This window comes from Galeopterus variegatus, unplaced genomic scaffold (genome assembly GCF_000696425.1).
Source record: "Galeopterus variegatus unplaced genomic scaffold, G_variegatus-3.0.2 Scaffold607, whole genome shotgun sequence".
Taxonomy (NCBI): domain Eukaryota; kingdom Metazoa; phylum Chordata; class Mammalia; order Dermoptera; family Cynocephalidae; genus Galeopterus; species Galeopterus variegatus.
This window is the reverse complement of record NW_007726718.1, coordinates 218815-227316: the sequence shown is the minus strand read 5'-3', so window position 1 is coordinate 227316 and position 8502 is coordinate 218815. Positions and strand designations below refer to the sequence as shown.

At 38.5% G+C, this 8502-nt stretch overlaps 1 protein-coding gene and 1 pseudogene across 1 annotated transcript in view; one reads left to right on the top strand and one right to left on the bottom strand.

Moving 5' to 3' along the window:
* Positions 1 to 8502, bottom strand: part of EFHC2 (EF-hand domain (C-terminal) containing 2) — a 165695-nt gene that overhangs the window by 112199 nt on the left and 44994 nt on the right. The gene's annotated exons all lie outside the window — the stretch shown is intronic.
* On the top strand, positions 34 to 1959 carry LOC103588707 (annotated as a pseudogene).

Sequence of the window (8502 nt, the reverse complement as noted above, 5' to 3'; positions counted from 1 at the left end):
CTTCCCCCCCCCCCCCCCCCCCCCCCCCCGCATTCTTCAGGCCCAGGTGTGGGTAGGGCCGCCTCTAAACACTGCCTGATTCAGAGCACTCGGGGTTCCTTTCGTCCCTGGGATTCTCCTATGTTTTCTGTCAGCCCCTTTCTAAAAGAAATGGCTTCTCTAGAGGAAGACGCCTACAGCCTTAGGGTCGATTCTAAACGTACTTCCCGTAAAGCCATGAACTATAAATTTGCAGCTGAAGCTGAGGGTCAATATAAGACTGAGGAACCAAACAAGTTCCAGAAAATGAGAAATAGACTTCAAAACGAAGGCTCTTCATTGGTTTGTGTGAATTCTATCCAGGGTATCCTGGAAAAAGAAAAGGGGGAGGCTGCCGCCAGTGCAAACCCAAGCATAGGAAGGTGTTATGACCCTGTAGAAAGACCAACCAGGAATGTTACCACCTCTGCTCCTCAGAAGGAGTCAGCCCGATGGATGAGCAGCTTCGGTGACAGGAGAGTGAGCATAAATCCTCATAGCAAATTCACTGAGGAGCCATTTGGAGACCGAAGGGAAGTCACTTTTGAAAACAGCTCTCCACTCCTAGACTTTGTGGATGACTTTAACTCCCGTTTAGTAGTCCAAGTGTATAAAGAAAGGAAGATGGCGATTGAGCGCCCCTCTTCAGGAAGTGACTGGTCTAATGTGAATCAGATGTCCACAGTCACAGTACCTCAGGAGGAGACAGTTTCACTGGGTCTCCCATCAGTTTCAGAGCCTGCCTCCTTCACCAGTGGCTATGCCACGTACAGGCCTCATTTGTACTGTCGTCCTAAGTATAACCACCCCAGCTATGGAGCCAGCAGTACCAAGCCTTCCTACTATTCCTCCATGGGCGGCAGCAGCAGCAGCAGCAGCAACACATTTCAGGCTGAGAGGAGCAACTGGAGTTTACTGAGTGATTATACAGTGAGTTCCCGAAACGCGTCCAGAGATTGGAGGGTAGCAGAGGAAGGCAGATCCCAGAATTCTGGTTCATTTCTTTTCTCCAAAAATTCAGAAGCAGAGGTGAGGGAGAATACAACATATAAAGAGATGTTACCAAATCCATATTATGAAGGATATGGACCTACCCGCCTGCCAAGGAACCCCTGGCAGTCAACCCTAGGTGAAGGTTTTATTGATACCCATTGTCACTTGGACATGCTGTATAACAAGTTGTCTTTCAGAGGGTCCTTTACCAAGTTCAGAGAAATTTATAACCAGTTCTACCCTAAGGAATTTCAGGGCTGCATCTCTGATTTCTGCGATCCTCGTACCCTGTCTAATGGCCTATGGGAGTATCTGTTGAAAGACGATCTGGTTTGGGGGGCCTTTGGCTGTCACCCTCATTTTGCACATTACTACAATGCTTGTCAGGAAAAAAATATTTTGCAAGCCTTACGGCACCCCAAGGCTGTGGCATTTGGGGAAATGGGCTTGGATTACTCTCACAAGTGCACCACATCTCTCTCAGAGCAACGCAAGGTATTTGAGAGACAACTGCAGCTGGCCGTGTCTCTAAAGAAGCCTTTGTTGATCCACTGCCGAGAAGCTGATGAAGATCTGCTGTACATCATGAAAAAATTTGTGCCCTTTGACTACAAGATCCATAGGCATTGCTTCACTGGCAGTTACCCAGTCATTGAGCCCATGCTGAAGCACTTTCCCAACATGTCTGTGGGCTTCACAGCGGTCCTTACTTACAGTTCTGCCTGGGAGGTGCGAGATGCTCTGAAAAAGATCCCACTGGACAGAATTGTCGTGGAAACCGATGCTCCTTATTTCCTCCCTCGCTGGGTTTCCAAAAGCATTTGCAAGTATACCCACCCAGGCCTGGCCCTGCATACTGTGCGAGAGATGGCCAGAATCAAAGGTCAGCCGCTCTCCCACATGTTGAGAGTCTTGCTTAAGAACACCAGTTGCCTCTACAGTCTTTAAGCAGAGAGACCACAGTCAGGAGAGTCCAGCAGCCTGACAGAACATAGATTGGACTTGAACTCTGCCTGTGTCCCAGGTCAAGGACATGTTTGGAGAGTCGATTGGAAGGAAGAAAACCAGTACAGGATGTTTTCCTCAAAGACTCTTCATAAGACTTATGCTTCCGGCTGGTAGGGTGGGAATGGGATGGGAGGAGGGCTAAGGGAAACTGCCCTTGATGTTAACTGAAGTTTTTCTTCAGAGTCAAAAAGGGACAGGGGAAGTCAGTAAAGAAGAGTTTGATAGAGTACAGTTTGCCAGTCCAAATCCCTGTTCTCTGGAGCCTGTGCTTCTGAGCAGTTGGTGAATGAGGTCACCCTCCTACTTGTCTTTAAAAAAAAAAAAAAACAGTAGTGTTGAATTTTAAAAGCTAGGTGATTTGTTTATTCCCAAAATGTATTTGTTATTATAGGAATTCTATAATCTATATGGTTTGTTGTTAAATTCATAAGTTCAGTGATTGTTCAACTTGCAATTTGTTTCAGAAGATAAACCAAACTAGCATTTCATCTAAAAGGAAATTAACTTAGATAAATGAAAATTAGTTAATAGTCATGACATGCCAAGGAGGCTGTGGAGGAGCTTCGAGTGATGGGAGCCAAATCAGTTAAGTGTTAGAAACCACTGAGGAGATGAGTCTTGAATCTGAACTAAACTCCCAACACTTGTGTAATTCTAAAGCTCTTCGGATAACCACTATATAATAATAGCAACTGTTCATTCAAATTCCTGTGATTCTTAACAGGTCCCTGTTAGATGTCGTCCATAAGAAGAAGAAATAAAGTCAAGCCTTACCAGGAACGTGACAGTTCACATTCCTATAAATAACACTGAGTATGTCATAGATTTCCCCTTTGTTGAGAATCCAGTCTTTAGAGAAGAAAGTGTAAGAAAGCTGTAGTGCTTCATTTACTTTAATAGAACAAAAGTTAATGCAATGTGAAAGGCACGATTGGATTATATTTTTCATGGCAGAAAAACCTTTAAAAACTAAGCTGATGTTTTGAGCTAAGAAGCTTTTTTTCTAATTAATATACACTTGAAATAGACATTGCTTACTGTACAATTGTGGATCAGTTAAAAGATAATTTAGAGGCCGGCCCGTGGCTCACTTGGGAGAGAGTGGTGCTGATAACACCAAGTCCATGGGTTCGGATCCCTATATAGGGATGGCCGGTTAGCTCACTTGGGAGAGCGTGGCGCTGACAACACCAAGTCAATGGTTAAGATCCCCTTACCGGTCATCTTTAAAAAAAAAAAAATTTTAAAGAAAAAAAGTAAAAAAAAGACAAAAGTTGAAAAAAATAAAAAAATAAAAGTGGGGGCAGTTAAAAGACATTGCTTAAAGTGTATCCCTCAACACACAGAGGCTCTGAGCTTTTAAAAAAGCATTGTGTAAAAGAGGGATCCATAGACACACATTTTGAGGAAATAGTGAGTTGCACAACTCACTATTCAGGGTATCACAAGTCCTTTGATATTCTAATGCGCACCATAAATATCCATGAAGGTGTTTCTCAATTACTTATAGATTCATATGAGGTACAGCTCAACGAGTTCTCTGGAAACACCAGCTTGGGAAACTACCTAAGTCACAGTTTCCTGGTTGCAGTGCCCTTATCACATTTTGTGCATATCTCTACTCACCACATTCCAGTATCCTCTTTCATTTACCTTTCTCGCTATGTAAGCTCTGGAAGACAGCAAACTGTCATTTATCTGTGCCTAGCAAAGTGACATTATCGACTGGGTATTTCAAAGATGAATATGAATGAACGATTGCATTTATAAGTACACATTCAGCAAGATAAACAGGATACGTACATTATAATGAAAGTAATTTTCCTTTCCAAAAAAAAAAAAAAAAATCACCTTTTTATATGGGAAAATACTTTTCTAACTTGCTCCTCTCTCCCTACATTTTTTATGGCAAATGCATGTACTATACTCTGCAGTGTTTCCAACATGCTGAAGAGAGCCTCACCATAATTCAGTTTTATTTCTTTAGGAATGGGAGTGAGCAATGTAGTCCTGAGAGTAGTATATCAAGAGTAGCCTAAATCAAAAATCACAAATCTTCGTTTACTTGTTCCATGAATGAGGTAGAGAACACTTCACCTATTCATGTTACTTGTAAAAGAATCTTGCAATCCAAATGTGCAAAATGTGGGGCACTTTGTAAATAGTTTTCTGCTTAGTTGATAGATATTCCATTGAACCTTAAAGAATTATTGTTTAGCATTTTTCTGTTTGTATGGCACTTGGCGTGTCTACTCTCCCGTTCCGGAGGCATCAGAGAGCTGTGAAGGCAGCCAGTGATCTAGAAATTCAATTTGCCGTTAGTGGTCCCTGAGCCATTAGTCAGTCCAAAATCACAGGCTCTTAGGCCCATTAAATGGGCTCCCTGAACCTTGGCAGTCCTTTCAGGGCACATCAATATTTCGCTTCCCTTAAATTTTAGAAAGGCAGCTATTTCTACCTTTAAAGTTTAAAAGGAACAAACTGCCCACTTTGTCTCAGGAGATGGAAAGATTTTGTTTTTTTCAATTAGTCTTTATTCATATCTTCAAAATTTGTACCTGCTTATTGTAGAATTTGTGAGACTACTAAAGAGCACAAAGGGGGAAAAAATAGCCCATAATCCTACCACTTAGAGACAATTACTTTAACATTTGGAGTAGCTCTTTGGCAGTTTTCTCTAATATTTCCCTAGTTATTGGCCAATTCCAGCACTGTACTCCTCGAATCAAATTTGCTAGTTAATATTTATTACAGTATTCACTTCTTCATAATTAGCATAAGCTGTACATTTTACTTACTCTGAATTTGTGACTTATGCATTATTTCTGTATTTTTTGTTTGCTTTCCTGAGAAAACAAGCTAGAGGTTTGTTAGTTGTTTGTTTTCAAGAATCAATTCTTAGATTACTTATGCCTGTTCAAATCTATTCTGTTCACTGATTTATAAAACTGCTTCTGTATTTATTTTTTTTTCTTTATGCTCTCTGATGTCTGTTTTATTAAGCTTTCTCTAATGTTTTAAGCTAAATGCTTAGTTTATTTATAATTTGGAGGGAAAAAGCAAAGCTTCTGTAAATGCTTACAGAAGTCTGTAATTGTAACTCTGCTGTATACATAGGATTTTTGTTTCTATAGTCTACTTTTCCCACCTTAAAAATTAATACATAAGCATTATAAAAATATAAAAATAGAGATGAATAGAAAGTAGTGTGTGGCATTTCTGTTATCTAAAACCCACTGTTGTTGGTGTCTTTCCTTAAAATAATTGTGATCACATAGCTATATTAAATTGTATATCCTTTTAAATAATTCATATGTTTTTCTGATTATAAAGGTAATTCATACCCATACTTATTAAAGACATACCACAAAATCCACCATCAGTCGATACACAATGTTAATGTTCTGGTATATTTTTATTTACAATCTTTTTTAAAAAACAGCTAAAAACAAAGTATATGTGTTTATTAAGCAGAGTTAAGAACATTTACAGGTCCTAGAGAAAAATGATATACAGACAACTTGCTTTTTTCCCTCCTGCCTGAGAGAGATTTTAACTCTATTCACTGTAATTTTTAAAAAGTTTTTTAAAATGTCAGTTCAAGTATTCCAAAAATTATCTACTGAAACTCACCTAAACAAAAGTAATGTTTCTCCTTTTTCTGTCCCTATATTGCATTTGGGGCTTATTTTATGATTGTTATTCTTTTATCTTTCAATAAATACTTAAAATGTTTACATTATGTTTTGGACTTTATTTCATAATTACCTTTTATGTGTCTTTCCACTGCTCACCACTAAATCCTTTTATTTCATGGCTTCCCCATGGTTGAACTGTTTAATTTGCTTTATCTTAATTGGCTGGAGTATACCTTCAGGCAACTTTCTTAGGGTAAGTATGTGGATGGCATATTTATGATAAATTATATAACTGAGATCATCTTTCTGCTGCTTTTACTAATGGATAACACTGTGGCTGAGTCTAGAATTTCCGTGTCACATTTTCCCAAAGTTATAAACATTGCTTCGTTTGTCTTCTGGCACTTAATATTGCAAAGAAGAATTCTGCTGTCAACGTCTCCTTTGGGGGTTAAACTACGTTTCCTGTCAGGATGCTTGATAATTTCTTTGCTTTATCCTTGAAATTAACATGAAGTTTGCCAGGATATGTCTAATTATTGGTCTCTTTTTTTTTTTAATCTTCTCTGGTACAGAGTATTCTATCTGCAGATCTATGTCTTTCTATAATCCAGAAAGTTTGATTTGTTTTTATGGTTATTCTCCATTTATGTTGCAAAGTCTTTTCAGAAACCTTATGTTGGGTTTCATTATTCATTCTTGAACAAAGAGCAGTCTGTCCAAGCTGGTGTTTTCCCCAAAATAGGGTGAGTTCTCTTTCATTCCCTTCACCATCCATCCTAATGTTCTTAGATTCCTCCTTTCAGTGGGAGACTGGTTGATGGAAATTCATATACTCAGCATGTTAAGAGAAGGAAGGAGGTAGCTGGGGCCACGGATAGCCCCCAGCAGGAAAAACTTTTTAATTTTTATTTTTTTATTATTTATTATTAGCATATTTGTTATTACAAATTGTGATTTTTCTTTATGCCCTTTACCTGACCTATCACACTCCCCAAACCGCCTCCCTCCCCCCCCCCCCCCTCTAGTATCCTTAGGTTTGTCCCCATCTCTAGTATCCTTAGGTTTGTTCTCTCCTGAAAGTTCAACATATTGTTGTGGTCTGTCTTTTTTGTTTCTTTTTTTGTTCTTTTCTTTTCTTTCTTTCTCTCTCTCTCTCTTTCTTTCTGTCCCTCTGTCTCTCTTTCTTTCTCTCTGTCTCTCTTTCTGTCTCTCTCTCTGTCTCTCTCTTTCTTTCTCAGCACCCAGTTATGAGTGAGAACATGTGGTATTTCTCTTTCCTTGTCTGGCTTATTTCACTTAAAAAATAATGAAATTCTGCCATTTGCAAAGTAGTATCCCATTGTGTATATATACCACATTTTCCTTATCCAGTCATCTGTCGATGGACACTTAGGTTGGTTCCATATTTTGGCTATTGTAAATAGAGCTGCAATCAACATGGGAGTGCAGGTATCCCTTCGACATGATTTCCATTCCTTTGGGATATATACCCAGCAGTGGGATTGCTGGATCATATGGCAGTTCTATCTGTAGTTGTTTGAGGAACCTCCAGACTGTTTTCCATAATGGCTGTGCTAATTACAAAAAACTTTAAATTTTTCCATATAAACATTTTTTAAATTGACCTGACCTCCACTCCAGGAACAGAGTGACCAGTCCTTTGTGTGCCATTGCCTGTTGAGTTAGAGAAAAGCCCGAATGTAGGGCCTGTGTGTGACTATTCCTGGCCTTTCTAATGACACTCTCAAACCATCAACAGTTGTTGAAGTAAACCAGGTGGAAGCCCCTACAGGTTATCCTAACCCCAACTCAATTCTTGTCACTTTCTCAGGAAATGAAATTGCAACTTGGTTTTGGTATCTTCCTCTGATATGATCCTACCTGCACTATATCAAGTGGAAATTCTTCAAAGTTTGCAGCATGAAGATGGAAACCCTCCCTGGCCCCCAACACTAATATAGTTTCTTCATATTTTAAAATTTTGCATTCATTTCAATTGGGATTGTGGAGATGAGGGTACCTCTAAATACCAATGCTCAAATTATCATCTCCAAATTCTCATTTTTTTCTCTCACTTCATTTTTTCATGAATTTGTTTCTATGGACACGATGTTTAAATAGGTATATCTTATTTTAAGAAAACTCAAGTTATACAAACCTGAATCTCATTTAGCTTGTTGAACATAAGAGATGGTCAATAAAGGTAAGTTGAATACATTAATGACAAAAAAGACAAATCACGGGATGATTTCCAAAGGATTTTTTGTATTACAAGAATATAAATCTATAATATATGCTCAAATTTTCATGACTAAATCTACAGTTGAAGATGAAATGCACCTGTATGGGCAGCATAAGCTTTCATGAAATTTATTTTTACTTGTCTTCTTAAGACATTATCATGCATAAAAAGGGAAAAGGAAATGGCTAGAATGCTAGAATATTGTTCTTGTAGCTTTATCACTAATTAACCACATAACTGGTGCAAAACACTTAAACTCTGTGCACTGGTTAACCTTTTAGCAAAAATTAGAAAATCAACACTTGCTAACCACAGAATACTGCAGCACTATTTAAAGGATTAAGAAAATTATGTACATATAATAGCTTTGGGGAGAAAATGAATGTATAAAAATACTGAATAATATATAAATCAGTGTAGGATGCAAAGCTGGAAGCTTCAAAATACTGTCAAAACCATATCTAAAATAGTCTTTTCACATCCTTATGGAGTCGATTGAGCAAGGCAATTAAAAAATACTTGATATTACTAAGAGAAGAGGTTCAGACCCACTTTAAAATCAGACTTCCTAGGGCCGGCCCGGTGGCGCACTGCTACAGG